The sequence below is a fragment of the Bubalus kerabau genome, chromosome 1 (assembly GCF_029407905.1).
Source record: "Bubalus kerabau isolate K-KA32 ecotype Philippines breed swamp buffalo chromosome 1, PCC_UOA_SB_1v2, whole genome shotgun sequence".
NCBI lineage: Eukaryota > Metazoa > Chordata > Mammalia > Artiodactyla > Bovidae > Bubalus > Bubalus kerabau.
In genome coordinates, this window is record NC_073624.1 from 169,823,374 (window position 1) to 169,843,918 (window position 20,545).

The window sequence follows — 20,545 nt, forward strand, 5'->3', positions numbered from 1 at the left end:
GAATGATTAAATCAGAAATACCATTATTTCACTTTTTGAATGTTGTTTCCTTATGTATAAACAGGATGCTATGTCCTCTTATTTTCCCAGTTCCCTATAAAAACAAAACCTATTACCGATAAGATCTGTGAAAATGTAGTGAAATATATTTTTCATTAATATTAAATATATGTTTAAGAAAAAAATCTCTTCAGTCTCTTTTATCTATCATGGGTCATCATATATTTTTTTATATCAAAACTCCTGTGTTTACAATGTAAGTATATGTCTTCAATTAAACAATAAAAATGTAAAATATGAATTTGTATTCAGTTCTATCAGTCATTTCCTTATTCTGGCTGATCTGTTTTGCTCCTCACCTCTCAATTCTGTTTTTAATCATTATCAATGTGAAAGTAATTTGGTTGCACAATTAAACTATTTGTAAGCCATCTAAGAAATTTTTAGGGGTAACTACAGTAAATTTTTAAAATTTCCTCATTTTTTAATTGAACAATAATAGCTTTACAGAATTTTGTTGGTTTCTGCCAAACATTGACATGTAGTTAATTTTGAAAGTGATGGTTTACCTGCAGCTTTTTACTTTGGACTTTTGCATATTTAGGCCATTTTATCTGAAAACAAAATTGACATGTTGACCAATCAGTATTATGGGATGATAAATATTATGTAATAATATTTTAAATGATGCATTTCAATGTAGGGTCTATAAAAACAGCAGTCATAATTTATATTCAGAATTTTCAGTCAGAAGAAAAGGAACTAAAATTAGCTAATTCAGCTATATGTAGCAACTATCTTTTACTCAAATTATTAAATTTTTAAAAAATATTTCCACTAAAATAATGATTTCCTTTGCTATGGGAGTTATGATATTAAGTGTAGGTGGTATGTCATAATTCATTTATTACTATTGACAGCAAGTTTATAAAATCAAATTGAAGACAGGAAATAAAATATAAAATTGATGAATGAAGTACAGAAACCTTTTTCTTTTAAGGAGAATTCTCCAAAGACAAAAAGAAAACATGCCAATATATTTTTAATACTTTCAGATTAATTAATCATAGAACTTAATTTTAACAAGCAAATTATTCCCTTGGTTTTAGTAGGATGCAAACTCATTGTAATAAAGTCCATTCTCTTATCTTACTCCATAGTAATATACAATTAAAAATTTAAGAACTTGAATACATACAAACTGAAAGAGGTATAACACATAGTAATCAATTAATAAATACTCACAGTTAAGATGATAATGATGATGATGACGATGTCAGTAATCTGGTATATTGGACCACTGTGTTACAAAATACTTTGTAATTTCTCATTTGATAATATAATGATGAGAATCAGAAAAGTAAAAAGCTGTGTGAATCAGGGTTTGAAGTCAAGCAACAACAATTACATGCAACAATTTCTTTCTTAAATTTTCCAAAATAAGTGCTGTCTTTCTGATGCTAATTATATACAGATATATATAAAAATAATTTGCAATTGGACAAAAATGGTTCATGCTTACCTGTTTAAATTGATATCAAATATAATGCTTACCTTTATAGATAGAGTGAAAAGACAGAGAAAATGAGAGCTTTCCCCTCATAGTTAGATAATTCAGAGTTATTTAAAACAGAGATTAATTGGCATCTAATATATGTTCTATTGTTTTAACATGTAGAGTTCTTTAAATAGGGAATATTTGCTCTTGGGATCAGCTCCTTCCCCAGGTTACCTCCTAATTGAACTAAACTATTCTCCTTACCACTCAAGGACTTTATTACAACAACCAAAATCATATCTGCTCATACCATTCCTCAAAATTCTCTACCTCTCTTATGGTATTTTGTGATCATTAAGAAATATACACAATGTAAAATCAGAAGTTTATGATTACATATTACTTGTGATATGAAATAAAGATGTTCTTAAAAAGGATGCAATTATACAATGTTTCAAATTGAAGATAACTTAATTTTTCCAAAGTAGGAAAAAATTCAGAAGTAGGAAATCCAGCGATGTTGGGGGCAGTTATGCCATCTTCAGCATGAATCTTGTCTACACAATCACACAGTAGCCAGGTCTGTGCCTTAACTTCCCAGACTACAGAAATGAAGCTGATGATCAGGGGAATCAATCACTAATTCCTTTTTTTGATGTACAAGCTAGAAACAGCATGCAGAGTTTCTAGGAATAGGCCCTCATCTCAACTTTAGTTGCAAGATCACTCCAAGCAGGAAGAGAGGATGGAAATATTTCTAGCTGTCCTGCCATGTGACTGGCTAAGACACCTTATTTCTATCATTAACTGCCCTCACTTGGAACAACCTGAAATTCTAAGTAGTTTCTATATATACTTCCCAGTCAAGGGTGTTCTCAGATTAATTGTGAGGATTCTCAGCAGTGGTTACAATGTAACAGAACAATTTTTCTCTATCACCCCTTACACACACACACACATACACACACACACACACAAACACACTCACAAAATACAATGGAAGAGAATATTAGACAACTATAGGAAGTAGGAAGATTAGAGATTAAAGATTATAAAGATTAAAGGAAATTTGAAAAAAAGCATATTTTAGAAAATCATGCCAATGCATCACTCTTCAATGGTTATATATTTATACAGTATAACAATGTTTAGTTATTACTTTGTGATTTATTTTAATTCTAGCCATTAAAATACATAAAACATAAATTATGTTTAGCATAATCATCTTGGTTTTAAAATTTGCATTTCATAATGGCTAATGGTGATGAGCATCTCTTATGTGATTATTTTATTTCTGTTTATTTGCTTTAATAAAATATCTATTTAAGAATTTTGTACATTTGTTAGTTGTTGCTTAGCTTTCCCGGTAGTTCAGACAGTAAAGAATCTGCCTGCAATGCAGAAGACCCAGGCACAATCCCTGGGTGGGGAAGATCCCCTGGAGAAGGGAACTCTAACCACACCTTTGCTGCTGCTGCTGCTGCTGCTAAGTTGCTTCAGTCGTGTCCAACTCTGTGCAACCCCATAGATGGCAGCCCACTCCCACTCCATTACTCCTGCCTGAATAATTCTATGGACAGAGGAGCCTCTTGAGCTATAGTTCCTGTGGTCATACAGTTGGACATGACTGAGTGACTAACACTTTTTCATACTTTCATATTTATTAATTGCATTATTTCTATTTTTACTCTTGAAGACACACTAGGTTTCAGAAAAAGTCATTAAATGGGATTCACTAAGATTAGTACAAGGAGATCCAACCAGTCCATTCTAAAGGAGATTGGCCCTGGGATTTCTTTGGAAGGAATGATGCTAAAGCTGAAACTCCAGTACTTTGGCCACCTCATGCGAAGAGTTGACTCATTGGAAAAGACTCTGATGCTGGGAGGCATTAGGGGAAGGAGGAGAAGGGGACGACAGAGGACGAGATGGCTGGATGGCATCACCGACTCGATGGACGTGAGTTTGAGTGAACTCCAGGAGTTGGTGATGGACAGGGAGGCCTGGCGTGCTGCGATTCATGGGGTCGCAAAGAGTCGGACACGACTGAGCGACCTAACTGAACTGAACTAAAGCTTAGTGTATAAAAATTAGGCAATAATTTATGACAGTCAAGGCAACCTTGAGTGTCATATTCAACTCCTTTTTCACACTAGTGAAAAAAGAGAAAGCCATCCAACATGAACAGGAAAATGGTTTCAGCAGACTTACCATTTGAGTGATATCCTCTTAGAATGGGTCTTATAGCTAGATGCAAACTCACCATAATGTCAAAATAGGCAAATTTATATATAATATACATTTTATATAATAACTGTTGTAACAGTCTTATGCATGATGATCTATAGTATTTATAAAATTGTTATATATATATATATGACATAATAAGAATGGTAATTATGCAGTGACTTATTCCCCATTTTACTCTGAAAAGTACTTTTTTTCATTATTTAAGAGTGAGTCTTCCTTGACAATCTTATTTAACATGCTCCTCTTCCAGAGAGAGAAAGGTATCTAAACAGAAATTTGAATACATTTATTACAATTGTAGTTCTTATGACTGAAATTTACTACACCCATTGAAGGGAGTAATATATTGAGACAGTTGGCAGATAGAAAGTTTTGCGAATTGTAGTTCATGGCTCAGCAGCTAAAGAATCCATCTGTAATACAGGAGACACAGGTTTGATCCCTAGGTCAGGAAGATCTCCTTGAGGAGCAAAATGGCAACCCATTCTAGTACTCTTGCCTAAAAATTCAGAGGAACCTGGCAGGCTACAGTCCAAAGGGTTGCAAAGAGTTAGACACAACTGAGAGACTAAGCACACACAACAAAGGCCACATTCAATTTTGCAGCTTAAAGATCAGATCAGATCAGATCAGTCTCTCAGCCGTGTCCAACTCTTTGAGACCCCATGAATCACAGCACACCAGGCCTCCCTGTCCATCACCAACTCCTGGAGTTCATTCAGACTCACGTCCATCGAGTCAGTGATGCCATCCAGCCATCTCGTCCTCTGTCGTCCCCTTCTCCTCTTGCCCCCAATCCCTCCCAGCATCAGAGTCTTTTCCAATGAGGCAACTCTTCACATGAGGTGGCCAAAGTACTGGAGTTTCAGCTTTAGCATCATTCCTTTCAAAGAAATCCCAGCGCTGATCTCTTTCAGAATGGACTGGTTGGATCTCCTTGCAGTCCAAGGGATTCTGAAGAGTCTTCACCAACACCACACTTCAAAAGCATCAATTCTTTGGCTCTCAGCCTTCTTCACAGTCCAACTCTCACATCCATACATGACCACAGGAAAACCATAGCCTTGACTACACGAACCTTTGTTGGCAAAGCAGTATCTCTGCTTTTGAATATGCTATCTAGGTTGGTTATAACTTTCCTTCCAAGCAGTAAGCGTCTTTTAATTTCATGGCTGCAGTCACCATCTGCAGTGATTTTGGAACTGAAAAAAATACAGTCTGACACTGTTTCCACTGTTTCCCCATCTATTTCCCATAAAGTGATGGGATCGGATGCCATGATCTTCGTTTTCTGAATGTTGAGCTTTAAGCCAACTTTTTCACTCTTCTCTTTCACTTTCATCAAGAGGCTCTTTAGTTCCTCTTCACTTTCTGCCATAAGGGTGGTGTCATCTGCATATCTGAGGTTATTGATATTTCTCCTGGCAATCTTGATTCCAGCTTGTGTTTCTTCCAGCCCAGCGTTTCTCATGATGTACTCTGCATATAAGTTAAATAAACAGGGTGACAATATACAGCCTTGACGTACTCTTTTTCCTATTTGGAACCAGTCTGTTGTTCCATGTCCACTTCTAACTGTTGCTTCCTGACCTGCATACAAATTTCTCAAAAAGCAGGTCAGGTGGTCTGGTATTCCCATCTCTTTAGAATTTTCCACAGTTTATTGTGATCCACACAGTCAAAGGCTTTGGCATAGTCAATAAAGCAGAAATAGATGTTTTTCTGGAACTCTCTTGCTTTTTCCATGATCCAGCAGATGTTGGCAATTTGATCTCTGGTTCCTCTGCCTTTTCTAAAACCAGCTTGAACATCAGGAAGTTCACAGTTCACATATTGCTGAAGCCTGGCTTGGAGAATTTTGAACATTACTTTACTAGCGTGTGAGATGAGTGCAATTGTGCAGTAGTTTGAGCATTCTTTGGCATTGCCTTTCTTTGGGATTGGAATGAAAACTGACCTTTTCCAGTCCTGTGGCCACTGCTGAGTTTTCCAAATTTGCTGGCATATTGAGTGCAGCACTTTCACAGCATCATCCTTCAGGATTTGGAATAGCTCAACTGGAATTCTATCACCTCCACTAGCTTTGTTCGTAGTGATGGTTTCTAAGGCCCACTTGACTTCACATTCCAGGATGTCTGGCTCTAGGTCAGTAATCACACCATCATGATTATCTACGATGTTTAAAACTTTTATGTATCTATGGTTTTTCCAATAGTCATGTATGTATGGGTGTGAGAGTTGGACTGTGCAGAAAGCTGAGTGCTGAAGAATTGATGCTTTTGAACTGTGGTGTTAAAGAACACTCTTGAGAGTCCCATGGACTGCAAGGAGATCAAACCAGTCCATTCTAAAGGAGATCAGCCCTGGGTGTTCTTTGGAAGGACTGATGCTGAAGCTGAAACTCCAATACTTTGGCCACCTGATGGGAAGAACTGACTCATTAGAAAAGACCCTGATGCTTGGAGGGATTGGGGTCAGGAGGAGAAGGGGATGACAGAGGATGAGATGGCTGGATGGCATCACCGACTCGATGGACGTGAGTCTGAGTGAACTCCGGGAGTTGGTGATGGACAAGGAGGCCTGGCGTGCTGCAGTTCATGGGGTCACAAAGATCAGACACGACTGAGTGACTGAACTGAACTGAACTGAAGGACACATATTTCTATACGTCATAAATTTTTATTGAAATGGGCTTTAGTAAATTATAATTGTTACTATCTTCTTATGGGTAATTAAGCTTAGTTTTCCCAAGTATTTTCTTTAGAGAGGCAACATCCGCTGGATCATGGAAAAAGCAAGAGAGTTCCAGAAAAACATCTATTTCTGCTTTATTGACTATGCCAAAGCCTTTAACTGTGTGGATCACAATAAACTGTGGAAAATTCTGAAAGCGATGGGAATACCAGACCACCTGACCTGCCTCTAGAGAAATTTGTATGCAGGTCAGAAAGAACTGGACATGGAACAACAGACTGGTTCCAAATAAGAAAAGGAGTACGTCAAGGCTGTATATTGTCACCCTGTTTATTTAACGTATATGCAAAATACATCATGAGAAATGCTGGGCTGGAAGAAACACAAGCTGGAATCAAGATTGCTGGGAGAAATATCCATAACCTCAGATATGTAGATGACACCACCCTTATGACAGAATGTGAAGAGGAACTAAAAAGCCTCTTGATGAAAGTGAAAGAGAAGAGTGAAAAAGTTGGCTTAAAGCTCAACATTCAGAAAACGAAGATCATGGCATCTGGTCCCATCACTTCATGGGAAATAGATGAGGAAACCGTGTCAAACTGTATTTTTTTCAGCTCCAAAATCACTGCAGATGATGACTGCAGCCATGAACTTAAAAGACGCTTACTGCTTGGAAGGAAATTTATGACCAACCTAGATAGCATATTCAAAAGCAGAGACATTACTTTTCCAACAAAGGTTCATGTAGTCAAGGCTATAGTTTTCCTGTGGTCATGTATGGATGTGAGAGTTGGACTGTGAAGAAAGCTGAGCACCAAACAGTTGATGCTTTTGAACTGTGGTGTTGGAGAAGACAGTTGAGAGTCCGTTGGATTGCAAGGAGATCCAACCAATCCATTCTGAAGGAGATCAACCCTGGGATTTCTTTGGAAGGAATGACGCTAAAGCTGAAACTCCAGTATTTTGGCCACCTCATGCGAAGAGTTGATTCATTGGAAAAGACTCTGATGCTGGGAGGGATTGGGGGCAGGCGGAGAAGGGGATGACAGAGGATGAGATGGCTGGATGGCATCATTGACTAGATGGTCGTGTGTCTGGGTGAACTTCGGGAGTTGGTGATGGACAGGGAGGCCTGGCGTGCTGTGATTCATGGGGTCGCAAAGAGTCGGACATGACTGAGCGAATGAACTGAACTGAACTGATGCCAAAACTATTACTGCTGCTAAAGAAACAATGTGTCAATGTCCCTTGTGAAAAGGCAATCTTTAACATATAACAACATTCAACCAAAATTAACCCAGACAGGAATGTGCATGTTTTTTGTCTCATTAAACATACATTTTTGGTGGTATATATTTTGAAGCCATTGTTTTAACGTAACAGAAAATCTAATCTTACTAAATGACTCTCTAAGTCATATACTGGGTAGCCCAATCAGATGGCCAGAGGTGAAGAAATGCTGCTACCCAGAAAGCAGGTGTAATTTAAAAATCTGTAAAAATAAGATACAAGAGAATAATGTTTGGTCTTTACTTCAAGAGATTAATGGAGCTCCAGATGGCAATCTTTGGCTAATTTTTCAAAAAAGTATAGATAAAGTCCAATGTTTTTATGAACCATATCATAAATTTATTTCCTGTCAATTTAAAATATATTAGCTGGTAATGGATAGAAAACAAAAAAACAATTAAATGTCAATAAATAATTTATAGGGGCTGCCTCATGTGAATTAAAAGTTTGGAAAGAAAAGGGTTAGAGAAATGAAAGGAAGAAATATAAAAATCGCAAGGAATTTTGTTAATGGTATAATCCAGCCCTTGTTAATAAACACTGAGTTCACAATGATATACATGTTTACTGATATTTTATCTGAATATTATTGCAGGTTTAGCTCTGATTTAGAACTCAGTGCATTAAAGCCTTTCTTTGGTATTCTGATTGGAGTAATTCTATATGAGGGTATAGTGGGTTAAATAACTATGTGCCCAATGTTTAGCAGTTCTCTGAAATCTCTAGATTTTTTTGACATCAGTCTTAGGTAAGCCATAGCAGTGTTTATTTCTCCATTCATCCATTCAATCCCTCTGTCACACATTATTTAACTGCTACTGAGCAGTTACTGTGCCATAGAATCAAGGAAAGCCAACAAGTACAGGTATGGATAAGTAAACAATTATGTAGGTAAATAATCTTGCATATCTGCAGTATATTTGAGCAAAAAAAATCTTAGCAGACTGAATTCTGTTGTTGTTTTTGTTCAGTGGCTAAGTCATGTCTGACTCTTTGTGATCCATGAATTGCTGCATGCCTGGCTTCCCTGTCCTTCACTGTCTCCCAGAGTTTGCTCAAACACATGTCCATTGAGTCGGTGATGCGATCCAACCATCTCAACCACTGAAACGATGCACATAACACTTTTATTCATAAAGCAGGATTATTTTTAGACATAGAGTATTGAAGATAGATTAATTTGCCTAGTATATATATAAGCACAATAAATTTTGGTTTATTATTTAAAAGTATCTAAAAGTGCATTTTAAACTAGAAGTAGTTAACTTCTTAATGGAAGAATGTAGAGATTTATAATGATTTTCTGATAGCTACATGCAAGTAGATAAAGCATTGATAATTAAACACATCATGCTATATTTTAATAATTTTCTCAGTGCTCCAATCACATCCTTATTCCAAAGGCTGTATATCATGGGATTGAACATCAGAGTCACTATGGTGTAGAACAGAGAGAGGAGTTTCTCAGTTCCTGCAGAATGTCTGGATTTGGGCCTTAAGTATGCAATGGTAGCAGATCCAAAAAATAAAAGCACAACCAACAGGTGAGAAGAACACATGGAGAAGGCTTTGGCTCGCCCTCTGGCTGTTGGCAACACAGAATAGTGGAAATGATTTTGCTGTAAGAGGCAAGGATCAACATAAAAGGTACAGCAACAAACAACAGAGCTACTCCATAGACTGAGGGTTCATGTGCAAAAGTGTCTCCACAGGCCAGCTTCAGAAGCGGGGGAATGTCACAGAAGAAGTGGTTAATCTGGTTCAAATGACAGAAATGCAGAGAGAAGATCTGGCACGTTTGCCTTATCTGCACTGGGATTCCACTGGCCCAGGAGCCCACAGTCAGCTGGAGGCACACCTTTGGGGTCATGACCAGGGGATAGTGCAGAGGGTCACAGACAGCCACACAGGGGTCATAGGCCATCACCACCAGGAGGACGCACTCAGTGGTTCCGAAGATAAGGAAGAAGCACATTTGGGCAGCACAGTCCAGCACAGAAATGCTTCTGTCCTGAGTCCAAAGGTTCACCAGAATCCTAGAGAGAGTGACAGACTTGGAACAGATTTCCAAGGTGGAAAAGTTTGCCAGGAAGAAATACATGGGTTTGTGCAGTGCAGGGTCAATCCTAGTTAGTATTATTATGAGACTATTTCCAGTAAATATAATGATGTAAATTTATATTTACACATAATATATATGTAATATATATTACATGTAATATATATTATATGTAATATAATATGTAAATTTATGTATATTATTTGGGAGAACACCCCAAAGAATAGCCCTTGGAGGTTTGGAAGGTCAGAAAACCCCAGGAGTACAAATTCCATCACTTTGGATATGTAGTCTTTTGCTTCCATATCTTCATATTTCATCTGTGGGAATGATCCAATCAGAGGTACTATTATTTCACTTTCACTAGCTCTTGTTTTCTTATTTATAAAATAGGATGTTTCAACTTTCTATTTTTCAATTTCCTATGAAAACCAAACCTATAACACCAGGTGCGCTAAATGTGTGATAAAGTGTGTTTTTCATCATTATTAAATCTATCTGTAAATTAAAAAAAAAAACTTTAATCTTTCTTTCTCTCCTATATACAGTATTTATTTAGTTCTGAAGATACATGCTTGTAATTTTGCTATTCATCTGAACATTCAAAAATACAAATTCTGAATTTAAGTTCCTTTGTGAAATGACTTGATATTTTCATTTGATGTGTTATTCTTTTCACCTCTCCATTCTGTTTTTCATTATCAATTCAAAATTTATTTATTTATTTATTTATTTATTTTGCTCTTTCAAACGTCTTAAGCAATCCCTAAATAGCAAACCCTAAAAATACTTTTAGGGATACATATAGATAACTTTTTAAAATAAGATTTTTTTCAGTTGTCTTTTGAACTTTGACATTCTGCATATTTAGCTATATTATTATAAAACAAAATTCATCAGCTAACCACTCAATATTTTTAAATGGTATTTAATTTTTTAAATTGTGTATTCCAATATAGTGTCTACAAATTCAGCATTCATAATTTTTATTCATATGGCTGCTATACTCTATAAAGATTAATGATTAGAAAGTTAAAAATGTATTTTAGAAACATTATGTCCATACGTGGAATGATATCACCGTTCAAGGTTTACATATTTACTCACAAATTTTGTTACACTATTTTGTGATTTTTTTATTTTAATTCTAGCCATTAAAGTACATGTGTATCATAATTTTATTTTAATTTTAATTTGCATTTCAAAATTCAAATGCTAATGCTAAAGATGGTGAGCAAGTTTTATGTTATTATTTTAATTCTGTGTATCCTTTTAGTAAAGTATCTGTCAAAGAGTTTTGTACGTTTGTTGATTAGGTTGCTTCTGCTCTTGCTACTTATCTTTGGGAGGTTTTGTATTATCTATATACATTTCACTTTTTTGAATATGTGATTCACAAATACTTCCACACCTCAGTTTTATATTAATGTTTTGTTGAGACAAGAAGACAACTTATTTTCTCCTTATGAGTCCTTTTATACATATCTAGCAGACTTAATCTTAATAATACAATTTTAGTTATAGGAAATTATTATGACTTGTTGACTGTTCAAAGGAAAGACATCGAAATAACCACATATCAGTACTGATGTAGCCACTGTTAATCACAAGCTCTTGAACTAGTTTTCCCTACTTTGGGATGCTATTTCAAATAATCGTGAAAGTGTCATACTTGCTGTGAGTCAAGTTTTAAGGAATCTGCAAAGTCTACAGATTTAACAATGATTTTTAATATCAAAGATCATATAACAATAGAACAATGATGACAAAGTTAAATATTATTTTAAAAATAAGGTATTTGCCTCAAAAATAAATGCTTTTAGGTAATCAAATGTCTGACTGTAAAAAGTTATGAAAAACAAAGTAAAAGGAACATGCAAAACTTTTCTTTAAAATATCAATAGATCAAGTGGTTGACCAGTTTTCCCAGCACCAATTGTTAAAGAGATTGTCTTTAATCCATTGTATATTCTTGCCTACTTTGTCAAAGATAAGGTGTCCATAGGTGCGTGGATTTATCTCTGGGCTTTCTACTTTGTTCCATTGATCTATATTTCTGTCTTTGTGCCAGTACCATACTGGGAAAACTGGTCAATCACTTGTAAAAGAATGAAACTAGAACACTTTCTAACACCATACACAAAAATAAACTCAAAATGGATTAAAGAGCTAAACGTAAGACCAGAAACTATAAAACTCCTAGAGGAGAACATAGGCAAAATACTCTCCGACATACATCACAGCAGGATCCTCTATGACCCACCTCCCAGAATGTTGGGAATAAAAGCAAAAATAAACAAATGGGACCTAATTAAACTTACAAGCTTTGGCACAACAAAGGAAACTATAAGCAAGGTGAAAAGACAGTTCAGAATGGTAGAAAATAATAGCAAATGAAGCAATTGACAAACAACTAATCTCAAAAATATACAAGCAACTCCTACAGCTCAATTACAGAAAAATAAATGACACAATCAAAACATGGGCCAAAGAACTAAATAGACATTTCTCCAAAGAAGACATACAGATGGCTAACAAACACATGAAAAGATGCTCAACATCACTCATTATCAGATAAATGCAAATCAAAACCACTATGAGGTACCATTTCACATCAGTCAGAATGGCTGCTATCCAAAAGTCTACAAGCAATAAATGCTGGAGAAGGTGCAGAGAAAAGGGAGCCCTCTTACACTGTTGGTGGGAATGCAAACTAGTACAGCCACTATGGAGAACAGTGTGGAGATTCCTTTAAAAACTGGAAATAGGACTGCCTTATGATCCAGCAATCCCACTGCTGGGCATACACACCGAGGTAACCAGAATTGAAAGAGACACGTGCACCCCAATGTTCATCGCAGCACTGTTTATAATAGCCAGGACATGGAAGCAACCTAGATGTCCATCAGCAGATGAATGGATAAGAAAGCTGTGGTACATATACACAATGGAGTATTACTCAGCCATTAAAAAGAATACATTTGAATCAGTTCTAATGAGGTGGATGAAACTGGAGCCTATTATACAGAGTGAAGTAAGCCAGAAAGAAAAACACCAATACAGTATACTAATGCATATATATGGAATTTAGAAAGATGGCAACAATAACCCTGTATACAAGACAGCAAAAGAGACACTGATGTATAGAACAGTCTTTTGGACTCTGTGGGAGAGGGAGAGGGTGGGATGATTTGGGAGAATGGCATTGAAACATGTATAATATCATATATGAAACGAGTCTCCAGTCCAGGTTCGATGCACGATACTGGATGCTTGGGGCTGGTGCACTGGGACTACCCAGAGGGATGGTATGGGAAGGGAGGAGGGAAGGAGCATTCAGGATGAGGAACACATGTATACCTGTGGCAGATTCATGTTGATATATGGCAAAACCAATACAATATTTTAAAGTTAAAAAATAAAATAACTAAGTACTAAAAAAAAAAAAGTAAAAAAGAAATATAAAAAAATAAAATATGAATAGATCAATAGATCCTTCTAAAGTTAGACCTTTCTTGCTAATCTCCTACTAACACTTGGAGAATATTAAAATATTACAAAATAGTAGTGAAACGTGTCTGTATTCTCAGCAGTCTATATCCCAAGAAGTTCATATATCAGATGAAAGTGTGTTGATTACATGCATACCAAGCAAAGCATCCTTGAAACATCCGAAGTACTCAGCTACAATACACACATGATCATCATTAAAGTCTACAAACAATAAATGCTGGAGAGGATGTGGAGAAAAGGGAACACTGTTGCACCGTTGGCAGGAATGCACATTGATATAGCCACTATGGAGAACAGTATGGAGAATTCTTTAAAAAAAAAAAATAAACCTAGTAATAAAACTACAATGTTGTTGTTTAGCCACTCAGTCATGTCCAACTCTTTGAGACCTCATGGACTGAAACACACCAGACTACCCTGTCCTTCAATATCTCATGAAGCTTGCTCAAGCTCATGTCCATTGAGTCAGTGATGCTATCCAACCATCTTGTCCTCTGTCGTCCCTTTCTCCTGCCTGAAATCTTTCCCAGCAACAGGGCCTTTTCTAATGAGTCAGCTCTTCACATCAGGTGGCTAAAGTATTGGAACTTAAGCTTCAGTATTAATCATTCCAATGAATACCGAATACAATCATTGGGAGCTATGGAAAACTGGCATAAGTCCTTCTGAAGGTCGCCAATGCTGTTATTACCCCTCAGTTCAGTTCAGTCGCTCAGTCGTGTCCGACTCTTTGTGACACCATGAATCGCAGCACGCCAGGCCTCCCTGTCCATCACCAACCCCTAGAGTTCACTCAGACTCAAGTCCATCAAGTCAGTGATGCCATCTCATCCTCTGTTGTCCCCTTTTCCTCTTGCCCCCAATCCCTCCCAGCATCAGCGTCTTTTCCAATGAGTCAACTCTTCGCATGAGGTGGCCAAAGTACTGGAGTTTCAGCTTTAGCGTCATTCCTTCAAAAAAAATCCCAGGGCTGATCTTCAGAATGGACTGGTTGGATCTCCTGCAGTCCAAGGGACTCTTAAGAGTCTTCTCCAACACCACAGTTAAAAAGCATCAATCTTTCCACGCTCAGCCTTCTTCACAGTCCAACTCTCACATCCATGCATGACCACAGGAAAAACCATAGCCTTGACTACATGAACCTTTGTTGGCAAAGTAATGTCTCTGCTTTTGAATATGCTATCTAGGTTGGTCAAAACTTTCCTTCCAAGGAGCAAGCATCTTTTAATTTCATGGCTGCAGTCACCATCTGCAGTGATTTTGAAGCCCACAAAAACAAAGTCTGACACTGTTTCTACTGTTTCCCCATCTATTTCCCATGAAGTAATGGGACCAGATGCCATTATCTTCGTTTTATGAATGTTGAGCTTTAAGCCACCTTTTTCACTCTCCTCTTTCACTTTCATCAAGAGGCTTTTTAGTTCCTCTTCACATTCTGTCATAAGGGTGGTGTCATCTGCATATCTGAGGTTATTGATATTTCTCCCGGCAATCTTGATACCAGCTTGTGTTTCTTCCAGTCCAGCGTTTCTCATGAAGTACTCTGCATATAAGTTAAATAAGCAGGGTGACAATATACAGCCTTGACGTACTCCTTTTCCTATTTGGAACCAGTCTGTTGTTCCATGTCCAGTTCTAACTCTTGCTTCCTGACCTGCATACAAATTTCTCAAGAGGCAGGTCAGGTGGTCTGGTATTACTATCTCTTTCAGAATTTTCCACAGTTTATTGTGATCCACACAGTCAAAGGCTTTGGCATAGTCAATAAAGCAGAAATAGATGTTTTTCTGGAACTCTCTTGCTTTTTCCATGATCCAGCAGATGTTGGCAATTTGATCTCTGGTTTCTCTGCCTTTTCTAAAACCAGCTAGTATATTTGGAAGTTCACTGTTCACGTATTGCTGAAGCCTGGCTTGGAGAATTTTGAGCATTACTTTACTAGCATGTGAGATGAGTGCAATTGTGTGATAGATTGAGCATTCTTTGGCACTGCCTTTCTTTGGGATTGGAATGAAAACTAACCTTTTCCAGTCCTGTGGCTGCTGCTGAGTTTTCCAAATTTGCTGGCCTATTGAGTGCAGCACTTTCACAGCATCATCTTTCAGAATTTGAAATAGCTCCACTGGAATTCCATCACCTCCACTAGCTTTGTTTGTAGTGATGCATTCTAAGGCCCACTTGACTTCACATTCCAGGATGTCTGGCTCTAGGTCAGTGATCACATCATCATGATTATCTGGGTCATGAAGATCTTTCTTGTACAGTTCTTCTGTGTATTCTTGCCACCTCTTCTGAATATCTTCTGCTTCTGTTAGGTCCATACCATTTTTGTCCTTTATCAAGCTCATCTTTGCTACAGGGATGGAACACAGCCCCACTCATTAGCAGAAAAGTGGATTAAAGATTTACTGAACATGGCCCCAACTTCCCTGGTGGTTCAGAAGGTAAAGTGTCTGCCTACAATGTGGGAGACGTGGCTTTAATCCCTGGGTTGGGAAGATCTCCTGGAGAAGGGAATGGCAACCCACTCCAGTATTCTCGCCGCCACCCTGCCTCCATTAAGATGGTAGGTGTTGCAAGAGGGCATCAGAGGGCAGACACACTAAAACCATAGTCACAGAAAACTAGTCAATCTAATCACACTAGGACCATAGCCTTGTCTAACTCAATGAAACACAGCCATGCCCTGTGGGGCCACCCAAGACACGCGGGCATGGTGGAGAGGTCTGACAGAACGTGATCCACTGGAGAAGGATATGGCAAACCACTTCAGTATTCTTGCCTTGAGACCCCATGAGCAGTATGAAAAGGCAAAATGATAGGATAGTGAAAGAGGAACTCCCCAGGTCAGTAGGTGACCAATATGCTACTGGAGATCAGTGGAGAAATAACTCCAGAAAGAATGAAGGGATGGAGCCAAAGCAAAAACAATACCCAGTGGCGGATGTGACTGGTGATAGAAGCAAGCTCTGATGCTGTAAAGAGCAATATTGCATAGGAACCTGGAATGTTAGGTCCATGAATCAAGGCAAATTGGAAGTGGTCAAACAGCAGATGGCAAGAGTGAACATCAACAATATAGGAATCAGCAAACTAAAATGGACTGGAATGGGAGAATTTAACTCAAATGACCATTATATTTACTACTGCGGGCAGGAATCCCTTAGAAAAAATGTAATAGCCATCATGGTGAACAAAAGAGTCCGAAATGCAGTACTTGGATGCAATCTCAAAAACGACAAAATGATCTCTGTTCGTTTCCAAGGCAAACCATTCAATATCACAGTAATCAAAGTCTATGCCCCAATCAGTAATGCTGAAGAAGCTGAAGTTGAACACTTCTGTGAAGACCTACAAGATCTTTTGAAACTAACAGCCAAAAAAGATGTCCTTTTCATTATAAGAGACTGGAATGCAAAAGTAGGAAGTCAAGAAACACCTGGAGTAACAGGCAAATTTAGCCTTGGAATACGGAATGAAGCAGGGCAAAGGCTAATAGAGTTTTGCCAAGAAAACGCACTGGTCATAGCAAACACCCTCTTCCAAAAACATAAGAGAAGACTCTACACATGGAAATCACCAGATGGTCAACACCAAAATCAGACTGATTATATTCTTTGCAGCCAAAGATGGAGAAGCTGTATACAGTCAGCAAAAACAAGACCAGGAGCTGACTGTGGCTCAGATCATGAACTCCTTATTGCCAAATTCAGACTTAAATTGAAGAAAGTAGAGAAAACCAGTAGACTATTCATGTATGACCTAAATCAAATCACTTACGATTATACAGTGGAAGTGAGAAATAGATTTAAGGGACTAGATCTGATAGATAGAGTGCCTGATGAACTGAGGTTTGTGACATTGTACAGGAGACAGGGATCAAGACCATCCCCATGGAAAAGAAACACAAAAAAGAAAATGGCTGTCTGGGGAGGCCTTACAAATAGCTGTGAAAAGAAGAGAAACAAAAAGCAAAGGAGAAAAGGAAAGATATAAGCATCTGAATGCAGAGTTCCAAAGAATAGCAAAAGAGATAAGAAAGCCTTCCTCAGAGGTCAATGCAAAGACATAGAGGAAAACAACAGAATGGGAAAGACTAGAGATCTCTTCAAGAAAATTAGAGATACCAAGGGAACATTTCATGCAGAGATGGGCTTGATAAAGGAGAGAAATGGTATGGACCTAACAGAAGCAGAAGATATTAAGAAGAGGTGGCAAGAATACACAGAAGAACTTTACAAAGATCCTCACGACCAAGATAATCACGATGGTGTGATCACTGACCTAGAGCCAGACATCCTGGAATGTGAAGACAAGTAGGCCTTAGAAAGTATCACTATGAACAAAGCTAGAGCAGGTGATAGAATTCCAGTGGAGCTATTTCAAATCCTGAAAGACGATTCTGTGAATGTGCTGCACTCAATATGCCAACAAATTTGGAAAACTGAGCAGGGGCCACAGGACTGGAAAAGGTCAGTTTTCATTCCAATCCCAAAGAAAGGCAATGCCAAAGAATGCTCAAACCACCGCACAACTGCACTCATCTCACACGCTAGTAAAGTAATGCTCAAAATTCTCCAAGCCAGGCTTCAGCAGTACGTGAACCATGAACTTCCAGATGTTCAAGCTGGTTTTAGAAAAGACAGAGGAACCAGAGATCAAATTGCCAACATCCGCTGGATCATGGAAAAAGCAAGAGAGTTCCAGAAAAACATCTATTTCTGCTTTATTGACTATGCCAAAGCCTTTGACTGTGTGGATCACAATGAACTGTGGAAAATTCTGAAAGAGATGGGAATACCAGACCACCTGACCTGCCTCTTGAGAAACCTATATGCAGGTCAGGAAGCAACAATTAGAACTGGACATGGAACAACAGACTGGTTCCAAATAGGAAAAGGAGTTCATCAAGACTGTATATTGTCACCCTGCTTATTTAACTTATATGCAGAATACTTCATGAGAAACGCTGGGCTGGAAGAAACACAAGCTGGAATCAAGATTGCCGGGAGAAATATCAATAACCTGACATATGCAGATGACACCACCCTTATGGCAGAAAGTGAAGAACTAAAAATCCTCTTGATGAAAGTGAAAGTGGAGGGTGAAAATTTTGGCTTAAAGCTCCACATTCAGAAAACGAAGATCATGGCATCTGGTCCCATCACTTCATGGGAATAGATGAGCAAATGGTGGAAACCGTGTCAGACTTTATTTTTCTGGGCTCCAAAAATACTGCAGATGGTGATTGCAGCCATGAAGTTAAAAGACGCTTTCTTCTTGGAAGGGAAGTTATGACCAACCTAGATAGCATATTAAAAAGCAGAGACATTACTTTGCCAACAAAGGTTCATCTAGTCAAGGCTATGGTTTTTCCTGTGGTCATGCATGGATGTGAGAGTTGGACTGTGAAGAAGGCTGAGCGCCGAAGAATTGATGCTTTTGAACTGTGGTGTTGGAGAAGACTCTTGAGAGTCCCTTGGACTGCAAGGAGATCTAACCAGTCCATTCTGAAGGAGATCAGCCCTGGGATTTCTTTGGAAAGAATGATGCTGAAGCTGAAACTCCAGTACTTTGGCCACCTCATGCCAAGAGTTGACTCATTGGAAAGACTCTGTTGCTGGGAGGGATTGGGGACAGGAGGACAAGGGGACAACAGAGGATGAAATGGCTGGATGGCATCACTGACTCGAAGGACGTGAGTCTCAGTAAACTCCAGGTGTTCGTGATGGACAGGGAGGCCTGGCATGCTACAATTTATGGCCTCGTGAAGAGTGGGACATGACTGAGTGACTGAACTGCACTGAGCATGGCTCCACTCATCAGAGCAAGATCCAGATTTCCCTACAGCCAGTACCTCCAAGCAAGAAGCTTCCACAGATAGATATATACAAGATGACGTAGGAATAGGATGGGGAGACCTCTTTCTCCCCTACAAATTCATCAAAAGAACATTTGAATGCTGAGTACATTCCGCAAAACAACTTCTGAATGCCAGCAAAATACTCAGGCACACAGAAAAGCAACCCATTGTCTTTGAAAGGAGGGAGGAAAAAATATAAAAGACAAAAAGAGAATCAAAAGAGGTAGGGATTGAGCTCCATCCCGGGAAAGGAGTCTTAAGAAAGATCAGATCAGTCGCTAAGTCCTGTCCGACTCTTTGCGACTCCATGACTGCAGCACGCCAGGCCTCCCTGTCCATCAACAACTCCCAGAGTTCACTCAGACTCACGTCCAGCGAGTCAGTGATGCCATCCAGCCATCTCATCCTCTGTCGTCCCCTTCTCCTCTTGCCCCCAATCCTTCCCAGCATCAGAGTCTTTTGCAATGAGTCAACTCTTCGCATGAGGTGGCCAAAGTACTGCAGTTTCAGCTTCAGCATGATTCCTTCCAAAGAAATCCTAGGGCTGATCTCCTTCAGAATGGACTGGTTGGATCTCCTTGCAGTCCAAGGGACTCTCAAGGGTATTCTCCAACACCACAGTTCAAAAGCATCATTTCTTCCATGCTGAGTCCTCTTCACAGTCCAACTCTCACATCCATACATGACCACAGGAAAAACCATAGCCTTGACTAGACGGACCTACGTTGGCAAAGTAATGACTCTGCTTTTGAATATGCTATCTAGGTTGTTTATAACTTTCCTTCCAAGGAGTAAGCGTCTTTTAATTTCAAGGCTGCAGTCACCATCTGTAGTGATTTTGGAGCCCAGAAAAATAAAGTGTGACACTCTTTCCCTATCTATTTACCATGAAGTGATGGGACCGGATGCCATGATCTTCGTTTTCTGAATGTTGAGCTTTAAGCCAACTTTTTCACTATCCACTTTCACTTTCATCAAGAGGCTCTTTAGTTCCTCTTCACTTTCTGCCATAAGGGTGGTGTCATTTGCATATCTGAGATTATTGATATTTCTCCCGGCAATCTTAATTCCAGCTTGTGTTTCTTCCAGTCCAGCATTTCTCATGATGTACTCTTCATATAAGTTAAATAAACAGGGTGACAATATACAGCCTTGACGAACTCCTTTTCCTATTTGGAACCAGTCTGTTGTTCCATGTCTAATTCTAACTGTTGCTTCCTGACCTGCATATAGGTTTCTCAAGAGGCAGGTCAGTGGTCTGGTATTCCCATCTCTTGAAGAATTTTCCACAGTTTATTGTGGTCCACACAGTCAAAGGCTTTGGCATAGTCAATAAAGCAGAAATAGATGCTTTTCTGGAACTCTCTTGCTTTTT

At 38.5% G+C, this 20,545-nt stretch overlaps 1 pseudogene; it reads right to left on the reverse strand.

The window, feature by feature from the left end:
* Nucleotides 1-9,045: 9,045 nt before the first annotated feature.
* On the reverse strand, nt 9,046-10,120 carry LOC129658872 (olfactory receptor 10AG1-like; annotated as a pseudogene).
* Nucleotides 10,121-20,545: the final 10,425 nt, after the last annotated feature.